Source organism: Triticum aestivum, chromosome 2D (assembly GCF_018294505.1).
Source record: "Triticum aestivum cultivar Chinese Spring chromosome 2D, IWGSC CS RefSeq v2.1, whole genome shotgun sequence".
Classification (NCBI taxonomy): domain Eukaryota; kingdom Viridiplantae; phylum Streptophyta; class Magnoliopsida; order Poales; family Poaceae; genus Triticum; species Triticum aestivum.
Genome location: NC_057799.1, coordinates 4,052,554 through 4,074,750, shown reverse-complemented (window position 1 = coordinate 4,074,750; position 22,197 = coordinate 4,052,554). Strand labels below are relative to the sequence as shown.

At 45.3% G+C, this 22,197-nt stretch overlaps 1 pseudogene; it reads left to right on the top strand.

Moving 5' to 3' along the window:
- The first annotated feature begins 813 nt into the window (after positions 1 to 813).
- LOC123050906 (uncharacterized) lies at positions 814 to 21,213 on the top strand (annotated as a pseudogene).
- The last annotated feature ends 984 nt before the right edge of the window (positions 21,214 to 22,197 follow it).

Sequence of the window (22,197 nt, the reverse complement as noted above, 5' to 3'; positions counted from 1 at the left end):
CTCTATTCCTTTCTTCTTCTCCTCTTTTTATTTCTTCTTTGTTTTCTTATGTTTTATTGGGTCTGTCGTCGTCGATATATACCCCTCCCGATAACTTCAGCACGAGGGGGGGTAACTTCAACACGAGGGGGGGTTGATATACCCCCTCCCCGATAACATTATTTTCCCGTGTATATATGTCATCGTTGTCGATATAACCCCCTCCTGATAACTTCAACACGTGGGGGGGGGTCGATATAGCCCCACCCCGATAACATTATTTTCCCATTTATGTATGTCGTCGTTGTCGATATTACCCCCTCCCGATAACTTCAACACGAGGGGGGATAACTTCAACACGAGGGGGGGTCGATATACCCCCTCCTCGATAACATTATTTTCCCGTGTATGTATGTCATCGTTGTCGATATAACCCCCTCCCGATAACTTCAACACGTGGGGGGGGGTCGATATACCCCCTCCCCGATAACATTATTTTCCCGTGTATGTATGTCGTCGTTGTCGATATATATAACTCCCTCCCAGATAACTTCGACATGATGGACGGTCGATATTTATACCCCCTCTCGACCGTGACAACTTATACCACGGGAGCACCCCCCGGCCCTCTCGCTCGACCAAAACTCTCGAGGACACCCAAACCCTAGAAAAAAACGATGTCGGTCTCCTACCCCCTCCCGCCGCGCCCCTACCCTTGAAGCGTTGCCTAGGCCACCCCAAACCCGGAATAAGCTAGGTCTACTTTTGCACTAATATATCCACCTGCTGTCATGTTTGTGTAATAATTGCCATGTTGTAATATTTGCAGAAACAATGGAGCACGGACGAGATGAGCAAGCAGAAGAGGTGTTGGGGGACATAATCTTAGCCGGAGGTGATATCTTGTCGTATCTTAACGACAATGATGGTCTGGAAGAACAGGGTGAAGAAACAGGCTACAGTGATCGAAGAGTGGACGAGGAAAGACATGATTATGATGGCTCAGGTGACCCAATGCTGGTGCAAGAAGGAGCCCGTGGTGACGGCTCCGGTGACCGAACAGAGTCCGGCCAGGTAAATATATTAGTTAAGCCTGTGCTGACTAGCTAATTGATGCATTCATTGTTTTGGTATGTACACATATTAATTAACACTCGTCTTTCTTCTTTTTTCTAGCCCTCCGGATCGAGCACAACTGCGGTAAAGAGACGAGGCCCGAAGAGAAAGTTGCGCTCGGATGAAAGGTTTGAGATCACAGCAATCGCGCGCGATGGCCAACCGATTGAACCCATCCGGACAAAGGATGCATTTGCTGCTCAGTGCGGGGTTCTAGTTAGGGACAAGATCCCGATCAGCATCCACCAATGGTATAAGCCTAAGAAGGAAGACCCTAAGGTGTCTTATGTCAATGATATGCAGAAAGATGATCTTTGGACTGAGCTGAAGGCAAATTTCACCCTACCACCAGAAGAGGATCCGGAGAAGCTAGTTATAGAGCAATTAATCAAGTCTCATGCTCTTAAGAAGATGGAAGACCTATTCAGGAGGTGGAAGAATGAGCTGAAAACGTTTGTCGACAAAGAAGAGACACCAGAATTCATCGGCCGGTATGAGAAGATCAGAGATCACTGGCCCGCATTTGTGGCCCACAAGACATCGGAAAAGAGTAAGAAGATGTCAGCGACAAACAAGAAGAATGCTGCGAAGAAGAAGCTTCACCATCGCACGGGGTCAGGTGGCTACCTCAAAGCCCGACCTAAGTGGGCCAAGGCTGAGAATGATCTGCTTGAAAAAGGGATCGAACCACAGACGATGAACTGGACAGATCGTTGCCGGACTTGGTTCTTCGGGGCTGGCGGAACCTTGGACCCTGTATCAGGGAGGTGCATTTGGATGAACGAGCTTTTCAGAATACCAGTCAAGAAGATTCAGCAATATATCGATGCAGCGCAGGAAGGGACGTTCGTTCCAGACAGAGAGAACGACGAGCTCACAATGGCCCTCGGGAATGTTGAGCACCCTGGACGGACACGAGGCACGCCAGGCTCCGTTCCGTGGAAGGCTGGTTTTCCGGACGCGGGCGGTTACAAAACCCAGGAGAGGAGGAAAAAAGTGGAGCAGATCCAAATTCAGAAGCTGCACGAAAGGGTTCAAGCGCTAGAGGAACGAGACGGCAATCGACATGCCGAAACTGCCCCCGAAGCTACACCGCCATCTCATCGGAGAAGCTGCGTGGCTTCCACCGAGCTGCTTCAGCTGGAGCATGCGGCTCCTGCTAGCTACCCCGTGGATGCTATCACGGAGTCTCAACATTGCCACCTTATGGCGGAATGGCAGAACTTCAAAGTCAAGGCGGTTGTTGGCTCTGTTTTACCTCCTGAACCCGGCGCAACCTACCACTGCGGCCGATTCCAGAAGGATATGCTAGGGTGATGGTGGATGAAATAACGGAGGGATTGAGGACCTCCAGCTTGACCACCCTACCGGTGAAGGGAGACTCGGCTGGGTTCTGCTCTGAAGACTCCATGCCTATGGCGGAAGAGCTCATCAACCTTCCGAACTGGACGGCTCCGGCGAGTAAGGGCACTTCGCCTCCTCCTCCGCCTCCTCCTCCGGCGAGTGATCAGGGCACTCCAGCGTCCTTCTCCGGCGCGTGGCGCATCGTCCTCTCCGCCTCCTCACCGGCGAGTGATCAGGGCATCAGCCTCCTTCTCCGGCGCGTGGCGGCTCCGCCTCTCTGCTTGCGCCGGCGCGCCAGAGCAGCCAACCTCCTCCTTCTCCGCCTCGTTAGCAAGGCGGAAGAGACCCGCCGTCGCTCCGGCTGCTCCGGCGCGTCGTAGTCCTTCTCTCCGCCTCGTAAGCAAGGAAAGAAGACAGCCGCAGCCGCTCCGTCTGCTCTGCCGGCGTCTAGCAGTACAGCTGCTAGAGGCGGGAGGCAATACAGATTCGGTCCTTCTCTGAAGACTCCAGAGAAGTTACCATACGAGAGGACCGAGGAGGAGAACGCGAAGATCGTGCGAGCCAAAGTGAAGAACTTCTTTGAAGGGGTGAAAGCAAAGAAACATCCACCTCCGGAGGAGAAGGTAGATCCGGTGAAAGCGAAGCGCACTCTGGATGCCCTGACAAAACCACCAAAGTCTCCGCCGAAAGGCAACTATGAGCGCATTCTTGCAAAGACATTTGTCGAAGCGGAGTGGTCGGGAAGTACTGTCAGTGATCAAAGGTTAAAAGAACGACGAGCTGGGAAAAAAATTGCCCAGCTCGGCGAACAAGCGAACCAATCGTGCCCCCCGCTCAAGGTGTCTAAAGACATCGTCGCTAATGATCCGAGGCTGGTGGCCGGTTATAGCAATCTTGGAGATTACCTGCCCGACGATGTACATTATGAAATCACGGAGGTGGACGAACACAAATACCATTACGGGAAGCCTCTCATCAAAGATGAAAGATCTCTAACAACGATGATGCGAAGATTACATGATTGATACATGAAAACCTGCAGAGAGTCTGATGGGATGAATACTTTGACGCTGAGAGTTAAACCGGAGCATGACCTCGTTGGAATTGAACTGCTGAATGTTCCATTTGAGGAGTTCTTCCAGTTTTTCAATCAAAAGGCCCTCGATAAATCAACGATCACTTGCTACTGTCTGTAAGTAGTACTACTTCTGTCATTAAGTCTCTCTATATAGGTCAGCTCTTTCATTACATGTATTTATAATTATCCTCACTATATTATGCAGATTGAAGATCGCCGAATTGAAGAAAAGACAAATCGGTGATATTGGGTTCATTAACACAAATCTCATAGATGCATATACGGTTGAAAAACATGCCAAAGAAGCCGAGGCCAACTTGCTATGATCGTTGGTATTAAATCAAAACAAAGATATAATACTCTTTCCTTACAACTTCAAGTGAGTGTTACTGTCTTGTGCATATTCGGTTTCCCTTATTAGTCCAGGTTATGGTAATGTACATGCGCAGCTTCCACTATATTCTCCTAGAGATTAAGCTTGAGCAGGGCCTAGTAACCGTCTTAGCCTCGAGACGAAAAGATCCCCAGGACTATGCGGACATGACTCAAATGCTCGAGAAGTAAGTTAAATAGATCATTATCCACCATATCAGCAACTTTATTCATTTCTTGATATCAAGTAATTGTTTTCTTTGTCTGGCAGGGTTTGGAGAAAATTCACCACAAAAGCTCCGGGACTGCCGAAGAAGCTGCAATTTAGACACCCGAAAGTAAGTACTATAGTAGCATGTTCCGCGCATCTCCTAGTGATTCAAGCGCTAGTGTCATCAATACCATTTAGCATGCTTGCTTATCAGTTAGATTGACCTCTATTTCTTGTAAAGTGGTTGTGGCAGGAACAAGGGAATGATTTCTGTGGATACTACGTTTGCGAGTCTATCCGCCACACGACCTGTGAGCGTTGCTACTCTGACGAACAATATGAAGTGCGTAAGCAATAATATTCACATTTTGATTTTATTACCATCATTTGTGTCGAGTTTCATTTATTCATAGATATATGTATTGACCCCCTTCTTCAAATTAGATGTTTCGGATGCGGGATGAACTCCTAGCAGAAGATCGTATGCGAGCAATTCAAGAGGAATTAGCGGCATTCTTCCTTGACCACGTGATCGCTGAAAACGGAGAATACTACGTGGACCCTGTGTTCTTACAATTTAATTAGGAGATTATATTGTAAGAGATAATTATTGTATATATGTAGTCGGTAGTGTCAGATAGATATACGAGAACTTGTTGTTCGACCAATCTCTCGGAGAAGGAGAGGTGGTCGATATCACTTCTCTCTGTATGCATATGTTCATGACGATCTTCTGTTTCCTTCATTTGCTTACTAGCTAGCGTGTCTAGTCCTCTCCATACGTATATAGTACGTAGCGTCGACCAAGCACGGAGATAAGAGATGACACTTCTCTCTATTAACTAGCTAGCTAACACAATATATGAAACACCTAAATTAACCCCCCAAAACCACCCAACCCCCCCCCTTTAAAAAAAACAAAAACCCCAGCCCCTGAAATGCTGACGCGTGGATGCCTATTGGTCCCGGTTGGTGACACCAACTGAGACAAAAGGCCCTGCCTATTGGGCCCGGTTGGTGGCACCAACCGGGACCAAAGGCCCCCCTGCCTGGACTGGCAGCAGCGGCCACGTGGAGGACCTTCTGTCCCGGTTCGTGTAAGAACCGGGACTAAAGGGTTAGGGCTTTAGTAACGATCCTTTAGTCTCGGTTCGAAAACCGGGACAAAAGGCCCTTACCAACCGGGGTAAAAGCCCCTTTTCCTACTAGTGCAAGTGCAGACTTGGAAACGAGGGAGAATAGAACCCGGAAGTTAAGCGTGCTCAGGCTGGAGTAGTAAGAGGATGGGTGACCGTCCGGGACGTTAGATGATTTGGAATGATGAGGGGTGATTAGAGATTAGAGGTTACATTGAGCAGTGATGAGGGGTGATTAGAGATTAGAGGTTAAAAAAATTCAGAAATTTGAAAATCAAAAAAAAAATTAATTTTTTTTTAAAAGTCATAAAATTTCCTTTAGTACCGGCTGGCGTTACCAACCGGGACTAAAAGTGGACCTCCAGGCAGCGGCCACGTGGAGGGCCTTTAGTCCCGGTCGTGTAAGAACCGGGAGTAAAGGGGGAGGCTTTAGTAACGACCCTTTAGTCGCGATTCCAGAACCGGGACTAAAGGCCCTTATGAACCGGGACTAAAGGCCATTTTTCTACTAGTGTTCGCTCCTGGCCCAGTACGTACCGGTGGAGCAAGACACAGCCCATTGTAGCGATCGATCTGAAAGCACCGAACGAAGTTACGAAGCACCTCGAATTAGTACCACCTCAGGTATATATATTGAATACAAAATCATCTAAGCGGGACGAAACTAAGAATATCACTTTGCTTTAATAGTAGGTATAGATAAATATAGATATAGATATAGATATAGATATATCAATGAAAGGTAAAGATAGTACACGGCAACATGGAAATATCAACAATTCCATCGTCTGTATATTTAATTCCACAATGTAGTGTGCATAGTTTTTTTCTAAAGTCAAACAGTGACCAAGTTTATTGAGAAAAATATAAACAATAATAATACAATAATAAATATAATATGAAAGTCTATCTTGTGTTTTATGTAGTGATATGAATTTGATAGTATATATGTAGATATTATTCTCTATAAACTTGGTCAAAGTTGATGAAGTTTTGATCATCGGATTTAATAACATTAGTCATAAAAGAGAGGAGGAGGAGGATTAGAGTTTGCTGAGTTGTCACTCACATCGTACAAACACATAGGCAGTCAGGCACGTATACATAGCGAAGTTAAATCCCCAAACAGGTTAATTGATTCCGGTTATGGATGCGCGAGTACATACGTACTTATGCACTGTTGAGGATCGTGATTGTATTGAAAACATAGGATAGACTAGGAAGTATTCTGTCTTTTCTTATACTCCAAGTAGACGCCGCACTTTCCAGATCAGCCTATGGTCATCTGGACGCAGAGATTAAAGCTCATACGGTTCCTAGGGAGTTTGTTTCTTATAAAATTGGTCCAGAGCGCACATCTTTTGGCACACTATAGTAGTTGTACTGCGGTATGGTTGAACTCGAGTCCTCCATGCTGTGAGGAGCAGTTGTTTCGAGATTGTAACCCTATCATTTTGGAACAAAACTCCCTTTCACCGCGCAAAAAATATAGATTATGTACCCCTATATATATATGCCCACGAGGCTCAAGCAATACATCAATTAATTTTATCAATCTCTCTCTATCCTTTCTAACATGGTATCAGCCTAACCGATCCAACCCTAGCCCTTGCCCGCCGCTTCCGCCCCGCGCGTCGCCCCTGAGGCGGTCGGCCTCCATGACCGCCGTCGGGGGCCGCGCCGCCCGTACCTAGGGTTCATCCGCCGGTCGTGTTGACCGGCTGCCCTAGAGAGTATTTTTCCCGATCCTTTGATCCGGGTTTTCTCTCTCTGGCCAGTCACTTTGATCGGCATTTTCTTTCGGGTTTTCCGATCTAAGATCGGTTTACGTCGCCCGGCGCCGCCGTCAACCCCCACGCCTCTACTCCGACATCGGCATCGACTACACTGGCCACTTCGTCATCAACAGCGCGGCAAGGCTGGACGTGCCGCCCAAGGGACGCCTTCGTGTGTCGCTGCCGGCCGCTCATCCATGCGGTCTCCATCGCCGGTCCGTCTTTGTCGTCATCGCCCGGAACATCACCGACAACTTCACCATCGACTCTGATCTGCGGGTCGTCCCCGCCATGGCGCGTACAGCGTTGCATCGGTCTGATCAACCGATCACGCGCATGTCCTCGTCAAGCCGTCCCTTAGCACGCGCCTACCACCGATCGAGCCATAGGTTGCCGTCGCGTCATCCCTTCGGATCACTACGTCGCCACCCCGAGGTCATCACGCTGGCTACCCCGACCCGCGCCCCACTCTCGCCGATGCACCTTCAAGTTGTCGCATCGCGTGACGCGGTCCACGCCGCCACCCCGAGATCCTCCCGCCCGCTACCCCCGTAGCCACCGCCTTTGCATCGTCCCTTAGGGCTATCGGGCCGTCGCCCCCGTCCAGTGGTTCTTCTTGCGGCTGCCCCGACCCCCGACCCGCTGCTACACCGCTTCTTTGAGTTGTAGCATCACGAAACACGGTCACCGCCGCCGCCCGAGGCCGCACGCGCGGCATCACCGCCCGCACACCGCAGCTGCACCGCCCCTTCGGGCCGTAGCGATGCGGCAAGCGATCCACGCACCGCTCCGATGTCTTCTCGTCGTTGCCCCGACCTGCCCGCCACTACGTCATCCCTTTGCGCCGTAGCCTCGCGGCCCGCGGTCCACTCTGACGTCCCCGTGCGTCGACCTCCCATGGTATGCGCCGCGCTGCCACCCTTGGCGCGGGAACGCCACCGTCCGCGACTGTCTTCGTCATGCTGTTGGGTTCCTCGCCTACTTCGAGCACCACCGGCGCACTCCTAACCCAGCCGTCGCCGTCGTCAGGCCGCTATCGCCGCTCTTCTTCGGCCGTCGCCGCCGCTAACCCTGTAACCGCCGACGCCGCCCTTCCACCACCTTCAGCTTCGTCCAGCACCTGCTCTTCGCCAGCGTCGCCGTCATCTTCCCCGACCACTTCGTCTACTCCGACCATCGTTGGCGACATCGGCCCCGCGCCGATTGGCGCCACAACCGTCGTCGAGTCTTTCTTTGTCGGCCCCTCCGACTCCTCGACATGGCGTACAGCTCGTGTAGGTCCCTCGTCTACGCATCTAGGGGCACTAGTAGAAAAAGAGGCTTCCATACGCCCCCATTAGTCCCCAAAATAATCAAACCGCGACCAAAGGGGTCTTTAGTCGCGGTTCGGGAGGAGACCCGCGACCAACTATCTGGGCCCAGCGCACTCGGTCGACAGCTGGCGGACGGGAGGGGCTTTAGTCCCGGTTGGCCTGCCAACCGGGACTAAAGGTCCTCAGGCTGGCCCGAAGGCCTTTAGTCGCGGTTGGCCAGGCCAACCGGGACTAAAGGCCCATCCCTATATATAGGACTCAGCTCACTTCACTTCACTCAGCTCACTTCACAATATTCAGAAGGGGGGTGGTGGGTTTGCTTCTGGTTCCTCCTATGCACACAAGGTGTTCGATGAAATGCCCGAGAGCATGAAACAAACATGATATGAAGTGTCCGAGCCACACTTGAGCTTTCTCATTTATTTTTCCTCCGCGATCGCGGTTAGCAACTTGAACCTTTCATGTGTCATTGATAAAATATGCATGTGTGTAGTTCATTGTTTAATTTGTATTATTTCTAGCTAGTTAGTTTAACAAATGCATGATGGTTAATTATATACTTTATATAATAATAATGCAGATGAATCGGCAATGGACGTACGGTCCCGACTCTCCGGCGAGTTCACTACGGGTTTGAAAGATTTCCTCGTAGTGGCAAATGTGAACAAGCAGCGAGGTTTTATTATCTGTCCATGTGCTGTCTGTAAGAATCAGAAGGGTTACTCCTCCTCAGGAGACGTTCACATGCACCTGCTTCGGCACGGTTTCATGCGAAGCTATAATTGTTGGACCAAGCATGGAGAAAGAGGGGTTAGAATGAAAGAAGATGAAGAAGGGGATGATATCGATGACAACTATCATGATCATTTCGGTGATACTTTCATGGAGGATGATGCTGAAGGTGGGGAAGGGTTAGGTGAAGGTGAAGAAGAGGCACATGATGAGCCTGCTGATGATCTTGGTCGGACCATTGCTGATGCACTGAGACGCTGCGAAACTGACAAGGAGAGGGAGAATTTGGATCGCATGTTAGAGGATCACAAAAAGTCGCTGTACCCAGGATGCGATAATAGTCTGAAAAAGCTGGGCTGCACACTGGATTTGCTAAAATGGAAGGCACAGGAAGGTGTAGCTGACTCAGCATTTGAAAATTTGCTGAAAATGTTGAAGAATATGTTTCCGAAGAATAACGAGTTGCCCGCCAGTACGTACGAAGCAAACAAGGTTGTCTGCCCTCTACGTTTAGAGGTTCTGAAGATACATGCATGCATTAACGACTGCATCATCTACCGCGGTGAATACGAGAATTTGAATGAATGCCCTGTATGCACTGCATTGCGTTATAAGATCAGAGGCGATGACCTTGGTGATGATGTTGAGGGCGAGAAACCCAGGAAGAGGGTTCCCGCCAAGGTGATGTGGTATGCTCCTATAATACCACGGTTGAAACGTCTGTTCAGGAACAAAAAGCATGCCAAGTCGTCGCGATGGCACAAAGAGGACCGTAAGTCCGACGGGGAGTTGAGACACCCCGCTGATGGAACGCAATGGAGAAAGATCGACAGAGTGTTCAAAGATTTTGCAGCTGACGCAAGGAACATAAGATTTGGTCTAAGTACTGATGGCATGAATCCTTTTGGCGAGCAGAGCTCCAGCCATAGCACCTGGCCCGTGACTCTATGAATCTACAACCTTCCTCCTTGGTTGTGCATGAAGCGGAAGTTCATTATGATGCCAGTGCTCATCCAAGGTCCAAAGCAACCCGGCAACGACATCGATGTGTACCTAAGGCCATTAGTTGATGAACTTTTACAGTTGTGGGGCAGACCTGGTGTACGTGTCTGGGATGAGCACAAAGAAGAGGAATTTGACCTACGAGCGTTGCTTTTTGTAACCATCAACGATTGGCCTGCTCTTAGTAACCTTTCGGGACAGACAAATAAGGGATACAATGCATGCACGCACTGCTTACATGAGACTGAAAGTGTACGTTTGGGTAATTGTAAGAAGAACGTGTACCTGGGTCATCGTCGATTTCTTCCCCGAAATCATAACGTAAGAAAGAAAGGCAAGCATTTCAACGGCAAGGCAGATCGCCGGCCGAAGCCTGCGGAACGTACTGGTGCTGAGATATTTGATATGGTCAAGGATTTGAAAGTCATCTTTGGAAAGGGTCCTGGCGGACAATCAGTTCCGCGGGGAGTTGACGGGCACGCACCCATGTGGAAGAAGAAATCTATATTTTGGGAGCTAGAATATTGGAAAGTCCTAGATGTCCGCTCTGCAATCGACGTGATGCATGTTACGAAGAATATTTGCGTGAACCTGCTAAGCTTCTTGGGCGTGTATGGGAAGACAAATGATACAAAGGAAGCACGGCAGGACCAGCAACTTTTGAAAGACCCAGATGACCGGCATCCGGAATGGTTTCAAGGTCGTGCCAGCTACGCTCTTACCAAAGAAGAGAAGGTCATTTTTTTGAATGCCTGAGCAGTATGAAGGTCCCGTCTGGCTTCTCGTCGAATATAAAGGGAATAATAAACATGGCGGACAAAAAGTTCCTAAACCTAAAGTCTCACGACTGCCACGTGATTATGACGCAATTGCTTCCGATTGCTTTGAGGGGGCTCCTACCGGAAAATGTTCGAGTAGCCATTGTGAAGCTATGTGCATTCCTCAATGCAATCTCTCATAAGGTAATCAATCCAGAAGATCTACCACGGTTACAGAACGATGTGGTCCAATGCCTTGTCAGTTTCGAGTTGGTGTTCCCACCATCCTTCTTTGATATTATGACGCACCTCTTGCTCCACCTAGTCGAAGAGATTTCCATTCTCGGTCCTGTATTTCTACACAATATGTTCCCCTTTGAGGGGTTCATGGGAGTATTAAAGAAATATGTTCGTAACCGTGCTAGGCCAGAAGGAAGCGTCGTCAAGGGCTATGGAAATGAGGAGGTAATTGAGTTCTGTATTGACTATGTTCCTGACCTTAAGCCGATTGGTATTCCTCAATCGCGGCACGAGGGGAGACTAAGTGGAAAAGGCACGATCGGAAGGAAATCAACGATATGTATGGACGGTCATTCTATGACTGAAGCACACCACACAGTTCTGCAAAATTCCAGCTTGGTGGCTCCGTACTTCGAGCAACACAAGAATATTTTATGCTCGGACAACCCGGGGAAGCCTGAATCCTGGATTAGAAAGGCCCACATGGAGACTTTCGGCAGTTGGTTGCGAAAACATTTAATGAAGGACAATGATGTTGGAGATCAGCTGTACATGTTGGCCAAGAAACCATCTTCGACTATAACGACTTTCCAAGGGTACGAGATAAATGGGAATACATTTTACACCATCGCCCAAGATAAAAAGAGCACCAACCAAAACAGTGGTGTCCGCTTTGATGCAGCAAACGAGAATGGGCAAAAGGTCACATATTATGGTTACATAGAGGAGATATGTGAACTTGACTATGGACCCTCCTTTAAGGTCCCTTTGTTCCGGTGCAAATGGTTCAAGCTAACAGGAGGTGGGGTAAAGGTGGACGAGCAATACGGAATGACAATGGCGGATTTCAACAATCTTGGTTACCTTGACGAACCGTCCTTGCCAAAGATGCTCAGGTTTTTTATTTGAAGGACATGAGTAGCAAACCGAGGAAACGAAAAGATAAGAAAATGATCAGTACATCATGCGATGATCCAAAGCGCCACATTGTTCTTTCAGGTAAAAGAAACATCGTGGGAGTGGAGGACAAGACAGGCATGTCAGAAGATTATAATATGTTTGGTGAAATTCCGCCCTTCAAAGTGAACACTGACCCAAGCATTAAGTTAAATGATGAGGATGCTCCATGTATACGGCACAATCGTAAGCAAGCAGGGACACAAGGGAAGAATTGATGTGTAATAATTTAATGTACCAAACTTTGTTGAATGGATCATGTGAATTAAAACGTACAATGGCGAATCCGGATGATTTGTATTTGGTCGATGAACTGAATGATGTATCAAACCTTTTTTGATATATTATTTGTATTTTTAAGATTTTAAAATGAATTAGTTTTATTTTTTTGAATTTTTTGATATATTATTTGTATTTTTAAGATTTTCAAATGAATTAGTTTTATTTTTTTGAATTTTTTGATATATTATTTCTATTTTTAAGATTTTAAAATGAATTAGTTTTATTTTTCTGAATTTTCTGATATATTATTTGTATTTTTAAGATTTTAAAATGAATTAGTTTTATTTTTTTGAATTTTTTGATATATTATTTGTATTTTTAAGATTTTCAAATGAATTATTTTTATTTTTTTGAATTTTTTGATATATTATTTCTATTTTAAAGATTTTAAAATGAATTAATTTTATTTTTCTGAATTTTTTGATATATTTTTTGTATTTTTCAGATTTTAAAATGAATTAGTTTTATTTTCTAAATTCTTTGATATATTATTTGTATTTTTAAGATTTTAAAATGAAAAGTATTTGGAAAATGACCTTTAGTCGCGGTTCGTGACACGAACCTCACGAACCGCGACTAAAGGCTCTTTCAGCGCGGGAACGAAAACGGTGCGAAAGAACCTTTAGTCGCGGGTCGTGACACCAACCGCGACTAAAGGTACCCCTTTAGTCCCGGTTGGGGACACCAACCGCGACTAAAGGTACAGTCGCGGTTGGTGTCCCCAACCGGGACTAAAGGCTTGCCCTATATATTCTCCGTGCCCTCGTCTTCTCCGCGCTAACCAGCAAACGCATCCGGCCAGCCCCTCGCCTTCTGCGCGGCGCCGCCCTCGTCATCTCCGCACCGCCGCCCTCGTCTTCTCCGCGCCGCCCTCATCTCCGGTAGGTGCCCGCCGCCGCCTGCCGTCCTCCTCGCGTGCCTAGAAGAAGAGGGGACCGCCGCCTGCCGTTCTCCGCCGCGCGCCTTGCCGTCCTCCGCCGCCCGCCGCCGCCTGCCTGCCGTCCTCCGCCGCCCACCGCCGCCTGCCGTCCTATTAAAAAGAAAAGGAAGAAGAAAAGGAAAAAGAAAAGGAAGAAGAAAAGGAAGAAGAAAAGGAAAAAGAAAAGGAAGAAGAAAAGGAAAAAGAAAAGGAAAAAGAAAAGGAAAAAGAAAAGGAAGAAGAAAAGGAAAAAGAAAAGGAAAAATAAAAGGAAGAAGAAAAGGAAAAAGAAAAGGAAGAAGAAACGGAAAAACAAAATAAGAAAAGGAAAAAGAAAAGGAAGAAGAAAAGGAAGAAGAAAAGGAAAAAGAAAAGGAAGAAGAAAAGGAAGAAGAAAAGGAAGAAGAAAAGGAAAAAGAAAAGGAAGAAGAAAAGGAAAAAGAAAGGAAAAAGAAAAGGAAAAAGAAAAGGAAGAAGAAAAGGAAGAAGAAAAGGAAAAATAAAAGGAAAAAGAAAAGGAAGAAGAAAAGGAAAAACAAAATAAGAAAAGGAAGAAGAAAAGGAAAAACAAAATAAGAAAAGGAAAAAGAAAAGGAAGAAGAAAAGGAAGAAGAAAAGGAAGAAGAAAAGGAAAAAGAAAAGGAAGAAGAAAAGGAAAAAGAAAAGGAAAAAAATAAGAAAAGGAAAAATAAAAGGAAGAAGAAAAGGAAAAAGAAAAGGAAATTTATTTTGGGAATAATTGTATAAATCATTAAATTTGAGCGGCGGCGGAGGAAAAAGAAAAGGAAAAAGAAAATACTTGGCAGTGCTCAAACAAAAACTTCTATGCAAATTAGTGCTCAATAAAAACTGAAAAGGAAAAAGAGAAGGAAAGAGAGAGCAGAGAGGAAAAAGAAAAGGAAAAAGAAAAGGAAATTTATTTGGAAATAATTGTATAAATTTGACCCAAAAAACATCAATTTTATTTTTTAATAGCTCTTAATAATTCAACCGTCGCTGCTCCTCCTCTATGTCCCCTTAATCTTATTTTTTAGTTCCTTTATACTTAATTAATTTTTACTACATGCAGGAGTGACATATGGCGGACGATAGAGCCGAGCCGCTTAGGTATCCGGAGGCTGAACGTTATTTAATGGGCATCATAAACAACGAGATTCCTTATGTGCCGGGCTCAGCAGATGAGCAAGAAGAGGATGTAGTCTCTTCTTTTCTGAACCTTGACGGTGGAACAGACATTGTCGATGATCAAGAAGGTGAAGGAACGGACATTGTTGACGGAGGTCAACCGTCAACAAACGACGATCTCGAATTGCAAGTAGCAACCACCTCCGGCGAGGTATATATATACATTGAGCCTCTCGTGATACAAACTTACTGAAATGTGAATACATATGTATTAACGCACGCGACTCTCTTTCCTTTTTTAGCCCTCGGCCGGATCGAGTACGAAAAAGCATGGCAAATCCAAGGCGATGAAAACAGGAGAAACATATACCATTGATTTTGTCAGTGAAACCGGCAAGCCCCTACAGCACACCTCAAAGTTTATCAACCAATGCGGGGTCGTTGTTAGAGACAACGTCCCGATCACCGTCCAGGAATGGAAGGAGCCAAAGAAGGCACGTCTTGGTTTCAGTTTTGTCGACAAGAGAACGAAAAAGGATTGCTGGAGAAAGCTTATGGAACATTTCATTCTACCTCCGGAATACAACAAAGTCGATGAATTCGGTAACGAGGTTCCGGGTGGACGTGAGAGGAGGAGGCTAGTTAAAGAGTTCGCTCTTCAGAAGATGGCCGAAGCATTCCGGAACTTCAAGAAAAATTTAACCCGTGACTATGTCAACAAGGGCAAGACTCCGGATTTCAATGGACAACATGAGAAACTGAAAGATGATTGGCCAGAATTTGTGAGGCAAAAGAAATCGGAGCATTTCAAGGAAATATCGAAAAAAATAAGGATAATGCGAGTAAGAAAAAGTACCATCATATTATGGGGCCAGGAGGATACCGCCTTTCGGAGCCTAAGTGGCAGAAGATGGAGGAGGACCTGAGGGTGCGAGGAATCCCTCTAGGTACAGAGGGATGGGACCCAAGGGCCAAAAGCTGGTGGTACGGGCATGGGGGATCGCTAGACCCGGAGACAGGGGTGTGTGTTCACCGGAAGAAAAAGTTTGCTCCCACCCAAGCCCTTATTGACGCAATGACCCAAGCTCAAGAGGGCTTGATCAAGTTCAACAGAGAGAAAGACGCACTGACAACAGCCCTCGGGAATGATGAACACGGAGGACATGTACGAGGCAAAGGCAGAATTCCGTGGAAAGTAGGGTTTTCCCAGGACAATGACCCGTACTATTACAGAAGCCGTAAGAGAAAGACGGACCGGGATGCAGATCTTTTGGCGAAGTTTGCATCGGAACTCCATGAGTTGAAGCAGACCGTGCATGAACTAGTAAAAGAAAAATCGGCTGCAGGGCCGCATGAAGATCATGAAGCGGATCGCGGAAGCCAGCAGCGGAGAAGCAGCGTGGCTTCCACGGATGCCCCGCCTGGTGCTAATGCACCGACGATCGAGATTCGTGCACCGGAGCCTCACTACCCCGTGGATGATGTAAAGGAGATGAAAGAATGTGATCTGCATTATCCCGTGGGGAACGTTTCCACGAAGGTAGCTACCGGCAGTGCTTTACCCTGTACAACTGGAGCACTCCACCACAACAACCCCATTGCATATGGCTATGCTCGTGTCACGGTGGAAGACATAGTCCAAGAGTTTGAGGACCTGGAGATTGACAAAGCTACACCCGAAGGGGAGAGAAGACTTGGAGATGTCAAGCGCCAGATCATTCTATGGAAAAAGAAGTACATAGTGTTTCCAGGCGAGGCGCCAAGGCTAACAAGTGGTGGTTCACCTACACCTCCTTCACGCCATTCGACGCCGTCCCCCGATCCACAACCTCCGGCGGGTAAGCAGCCGCCGCCCCCCAATCCTCCTCCGGCGGGTACAACGCCCCCCAATCCTCCTCCGGCGGGTACGACGCCCCCCAATCCACCTCCGGCGAAGAAGCAGAAGCAGGCGGACAGCAAGGAAACCCACTCCTGGACTATTAACCCGGACCCTTATGTACCTAAGACCACAAGGGTACCGGAGCCATCACTGAAGCCTCTCCTCCCAAGGCCTTGGGAACTTAGTGAAGCTGAAACCAAATTGGCCACGTCTGCTTATTATGAGAAATGGAAGGCGGATATGAAGGCGATAAAAGAGCCTGAGCCCAAGCAAGTATTCACTGAGAAGCAAAAGAAGTGGGCTAAGGATTTTTTGACGACACCGTCCCAAGCCGAGCTGAATATGCCTGACGACTATGGACATGAACTTCGTAGGCAAGCAAAAATATTGAAGGAGGAGAAAGAAGAAAGTAAAAAAAGCGGGAAACAAGTTGACCAGCTCGGGATGCAGAATAAACAATCGATCCCCCCGCTCATAGTGAAAGCCGGTTCGGAAGAGGACCCTGAGATCATAGCAGCTGCGGCAGCACTTGGATTGACTGTAGCGAGTGCCATGAAACAAGCGTCCGAGATGGGTTTGACTCTTCGTGCCTTGTTAGGCCTTGAGGATGCGCCAGTATGTGAGATAGCATTACAATATGTGCGGAATGGGCCTCTCGTCGAGCCTGCGCGGGAAAAGAGTCTACCACCACAAATGCGAAATCTGCTACGTTGGTACAAGCATTTCATAACATGGGCCGACAAAGAATATGTTTATGCGGATGTTACAGTGGAGCATCACACCAAACGGTACTCTGTACAAGTTCATATGAGTGAATTGTTCCAGCTGTTCAATCTGCGCGACCTCGACAAATCTATCCTGAGTTGCTACGTTCTGTAAGTGATTTATTTCTATCTCATCTCGTTCTTCATTGCCTGCACTATATATATATATTGTCCTAACTATATTGTTGCGTATGCTATTATGCACATTGAAGATTTGGGAATGCAAAATAAGAAACATCCATGATGTTGGGTTCATTGACCCACATATCGTTAATGGACATGTGTTACAAAATCACCCCGAAGACGTGGAGAAAGACTTGTACAAGTTTCTTAGAAAGCATCAACTCAAAAGTAATATTCTATTTCCTTACCATTTTGGGTGAGTGTTTCTATCTTGTGCCCATTCTCTTTTGTTTACTTCATGCATGGTATGTCTAATCGATGAGTTATGCATGACTGTGCATGTAACGTGTCCGCAGGTTCCACTGGATTCTGCTAAATATTGAACTTCACACCTCCAGAGTTCTAATCATGGACTCTATGGATTCGGATTCCAAGCTTTGGGCCGACATGAGAAAAATGCTGCAAAAGTAATTATTTTCAATCATTTGAGCTCTATATCGATCGGTCTCTTTCATTCATTTCCTAATATCAAGTAACTAATAACTCCCTTGTTCATTTAATTTTCTTTGCCCTGTAGGGTTTGGAGACGGTTCTCAGAAGAAATTGTCGGTGAATTCAAACATGAGCTAGATTTTAGAAGGTTAGTTAATGTGGATAAGCAGCCACCGGGGACCAATCTATGTGGATACTATGCTTGTGAGAACATCCGGAGACACACCTCTGAGCGGAAGGCACCTCTGAGCGGAAGGCATCGGATAGCGTGCGGAAGGCGACGGATAACTTGCGGAGGAGGCTTAGTCCAGAAGCTCGCTTCCGACCAATTCAAGATGAATTAGCAGGATTTTTCATGAGGGAAGTCATCAATCCTAAAGGAGAACACTATACCGAGGACGAAGACATTTATATGCATACCCGAGATTGAAACTTGTTCGAAGTTGTATATGGTCATCCATCCTAATTGTGTATGGAAACTTGTTCGAAGTTGTATATGGTCACCCGAGATTGAATATATATTATATACTCCTCTTGAATTCTTCTTGTTTGAAATTTCATATGCATGTATATAGTAGCGTAGAATATGTGTACTGAAACTTCATCAAAATTAAAATAAAACACAAAATAAAATATAAAAAATAAAACACTACAAATTAAAAAGAAACCAGGTTTAGGGGGGGCTAAAACCCTAAACCTGCAGAGGAGGCCTTTAGTCCCGGTTAGCCACGAGAACCGGGACTAAAGGTCCTCCGCCCCGACGGACTCCTGGCGCCCACGTGGACGGGCCTTTAGTCGCGGTTCGTAAGAGGCGCGACTAAAGGGGAGGGGCCTTTAGTCGCGCATATTTAGTCCCGGTTGCACAGCCGGAATTAATGGCCTTTGCGAACCGGGACTAAAGGCATATTTTCTACTAGTGGGGGTGCTCATAGGGATAGGGTGTGCATGTATGCATGCATTCATAGGGTGAGTGTATATGTGCGTATGTGAGCATTGTACCATGGTCGAAAAGAATTAGAGTGTGAGGATTCAACTTTAATCAAACGGTAATTGACAAGTAGCACATTAATGTATTACTCTATGCAATGCAGCTTATTAGTGTAATACAATGTGGTTTATCCATATAGTTTTTCAAAAATTTACCAAAAGAAAAAAAAAGGAATTTTCATGGGTCAATATAGAAGTTAGAATATTTGGAAAAATTTGTAACTGAAATAATCATTAAAGGTGCATTTATTTGTGAAGTTTTGTTCTGGGCGTATGTAACGAACCGAGGGAAACCTATTTCGGATTCTTTTTACGTTGTCGATTTAATGCCCAATTGATGTGTGTAACCGGTTAATGCGATCCCAATAGAGTTTACTCCCCCCCCCCCCCCCCCCCCCATCTTAATTAAGTGTGCAAAGCTCGCACCCCACAGTCACTCCTGTTTATTTAGGACAATAAAACTGAGCTTCCCAGCCCTCTCACGCACTGAGTGTTTCTGGCCGTCTATTTTCATGATCTGTGCATTCTTCACCCTCAGATTTGCTGTGTCTTTTTTACTTCCACTGCACATTTGATTCCTGGCCCAACTTTCTTAATGGGAGAAATCACTAATTGAGGAGTACTCCTTGCAAAGATCACTCCCGCCTCCTCAGATTGTGACAAGTGGCGCTCTACATGTGCGCCACTTGTCGCAACCTGGGAGTTTTTTTTTTTTTGTAGATCCATTTATTCAAAACATTTATCTCTTATACCGTGTGTCCAAATCTCAAATCATTTTCATCGTTGGGTTTCTCGCGTCGAGATCTTCAAAACTAAATCAGATGTTGATAGGTTTTGATGAACTTTTTTCAAGAAAAAACCGGACTAAAAAACCGAACCAGGTGTACGGTTTTTTTCCTTCCCGAAAGAGGCACGGTCGTGCCTCTCACGAAACCACAACCATTCCTCTCGAGGAAGCAAAAGATCTCCAGTCAGTGTCGTTTCATGTCCCATCCCCCTGACCAGCTTACCATCAGGGTGCAGCATCGTCAAAAAAGGACACAAGTACTTGTCTACATCCTTTCAGCTTCTCAATGGGAAGCCTAATCGATTGACATGCACATGCTTTATCCAAGGTACAAACTGTCGTACACATTCTTTATTTTCCCTGTTCTGGTTCCACCTTTTCTCTTGCTTATTTAGTTTCGTTTGTTCTGGAATCCGGCTCATGGCGTCGGTGGAAGCTTGATTTACTCGACCCGTTTGGTTGCACGGCACGGCAGGATGGTTTGTGGCGGCAAAAAGGTATGCGTCCTTTCAGGTTCTATCGCCAATTCAACGATGATTGATTGAGAGTTTAACCAGCCATTACTCACAGTCTGATGCGCCAGATGCCAATTGTTGCAGGTTTCTTACAATTGGGGATTCATAATTTTCATTCAATTCATGCACGCCCATATAATCCCAACCTTGCCTCTGCTCGTTCTCCACTCTCCTCACTTCTGCAAATCATTCTGCAGGCTGCAGCAACGATTGGTGATTCTTATGTCTGCAATTAGTTCCAATTATTCCTCGTTCCTCCATCTCCTCTTCCCCCAATTCTTTCTCCATCTATGGACTTTTTTTTATTACTGAAGTTATTCTTTGTGCCGAAAAAAAATGCAGCTTGTATACAAGGACTAATTTTAGCAACACACTGCTCTGGGTCAAGCAACACATCAACTAAGTCATCTTGGCAAGCTAGCAGAGTGTGTACTTTTGCTTTACCGACATATTTTTTTTTTACCTAATGTATAATTGCACTTTACATGATTGTCAGGCAATAGCCAACTCAATCTTTGATGCTCATGCGGATGGAAGCGATGTAATCACTCAAAACTACAACTAAATACTCACATGTCCTTGCTCAAGTTGTACTAAACTAATCTATCACGATATGTATTTGATAGGTAAACACAATCAGTAACAAGAAAGAACTCGAGGACAAGGACAGTGACAACAGTGATGGAAATGATAACAGTGGAGTGCAGATTTCTCCTATACATGTTGCAACGGTACAACATTTCTTACTTTTCTATACCCTTGACTATAATAATTTGCTTCATTATCACTGTGATTCTATTTGAATAATTGTAGGAACACATAGCACCATATTCAGACAAGGAACAAGAAGCACGATCTTCTGATATTGGTACTGCAACCAAAAATGATTCACCCAGAACTAGAAAGAAGTCCTACAAAAGGTCGAAGCTAAAACTTCTCCATGTATGCTTAATATTTATTTAGGAACAAATTTGTGGATTACTTGGATGGAACTAATGCCAAGAAATTGCCTCCACCAAAGAAGATGCACTAATAATCCTAAAAAGAGCTTCGATCAGCATTTGAAGTGCTCATAAAAGGAATGGCGATGTTCGGCATACATCCATCTTTTCAAGTGATTTAGTTTTCCATTAGTAAATATATCGCCTCTGTGCGAATGCTACTACATGATCAAATGATCAGCAACTTTGTCTTCACAAGTAACTATGCTTTGGTATTGTGTTTGCAAAAAGTATTACTCTTCTATGCCCTGAATAGTTAAACAATGCAATTCTATGCACATGGTTATTCTACCTCTAAATAATATTTATTTTGATAGATGCGCTGATTCGATATTCTACTATTCTGCCAAAAATGTTTAACTCTCCATGCTATATTATCTCAAATTGTATTAGCATCACAAAATGCACCTTTTTAGTTTTCAGTTAAACTTTCTCCCCACATGAGCAGAGGCTAACATCTGATTTGACCATCTTAGTCTCCAAATTCATATGCAAAATCAAAATTCTTGCCCAGCAGAATTCTAGTGTCGACCACCGAAAAATTTGCAGCCTGGAGTGTCTTGTTCCTCTCCTATATCATTGGTCCTCCTCGTTTCCAGGCGAACGTAGGTGGAGTAACAGTTACCTCAAGAACAAGAACAACTGTTTTTAATTGCCCGTAAAAGAAACTCTGGCCCATGATGTTTTTAGCGGCCCTTAAGAAAAACGTGCAAGATGGCATGCTCGAGACCGACATACGAAATGGGAGGCTGCTCGATACACTGCTCGATCCCGTGCGGCCAAGCCAATGGACGGATGTACGAAAGAACCGTGGAATGCGGGTTAATTGAAAGAAACACAGGGACTTTTCTGCAAATAGAAATGACAGGCTAAAATTCTTACCTCCCTTTATTACAAAAGTCAATATATATTTTATTTTGGTTTTCTGTTTTTCACCATTTTATTTTTTAAATTCATAAATTTCAAAATGTTCAAAATCTTAGAAAATTGATTGAAAGTTCAAAATCTGTTCAATGTGTATTTTGAAAAATGTTCAGTGTGTATTTGGAAAAACATTCACAATACATTAAAAAATATTTAATTTATATTAAAAAATTAAATGTGTATTTTTTGAAAATTTGTTCACTGTATATTGAAAAGTATTCAACATATATTTAGAAAATGCTCACAGTATATTAGAAAAAATATAGTACAAAAAATTGTTTTTTACAAGAAAATGTTCATAGTGTATTTTCTCGAGTTTGAGAACATATTTTAGAATTCATGAACAAATATAGTATTTTCTATTTGTGAACTTTCTGAATTCCTGA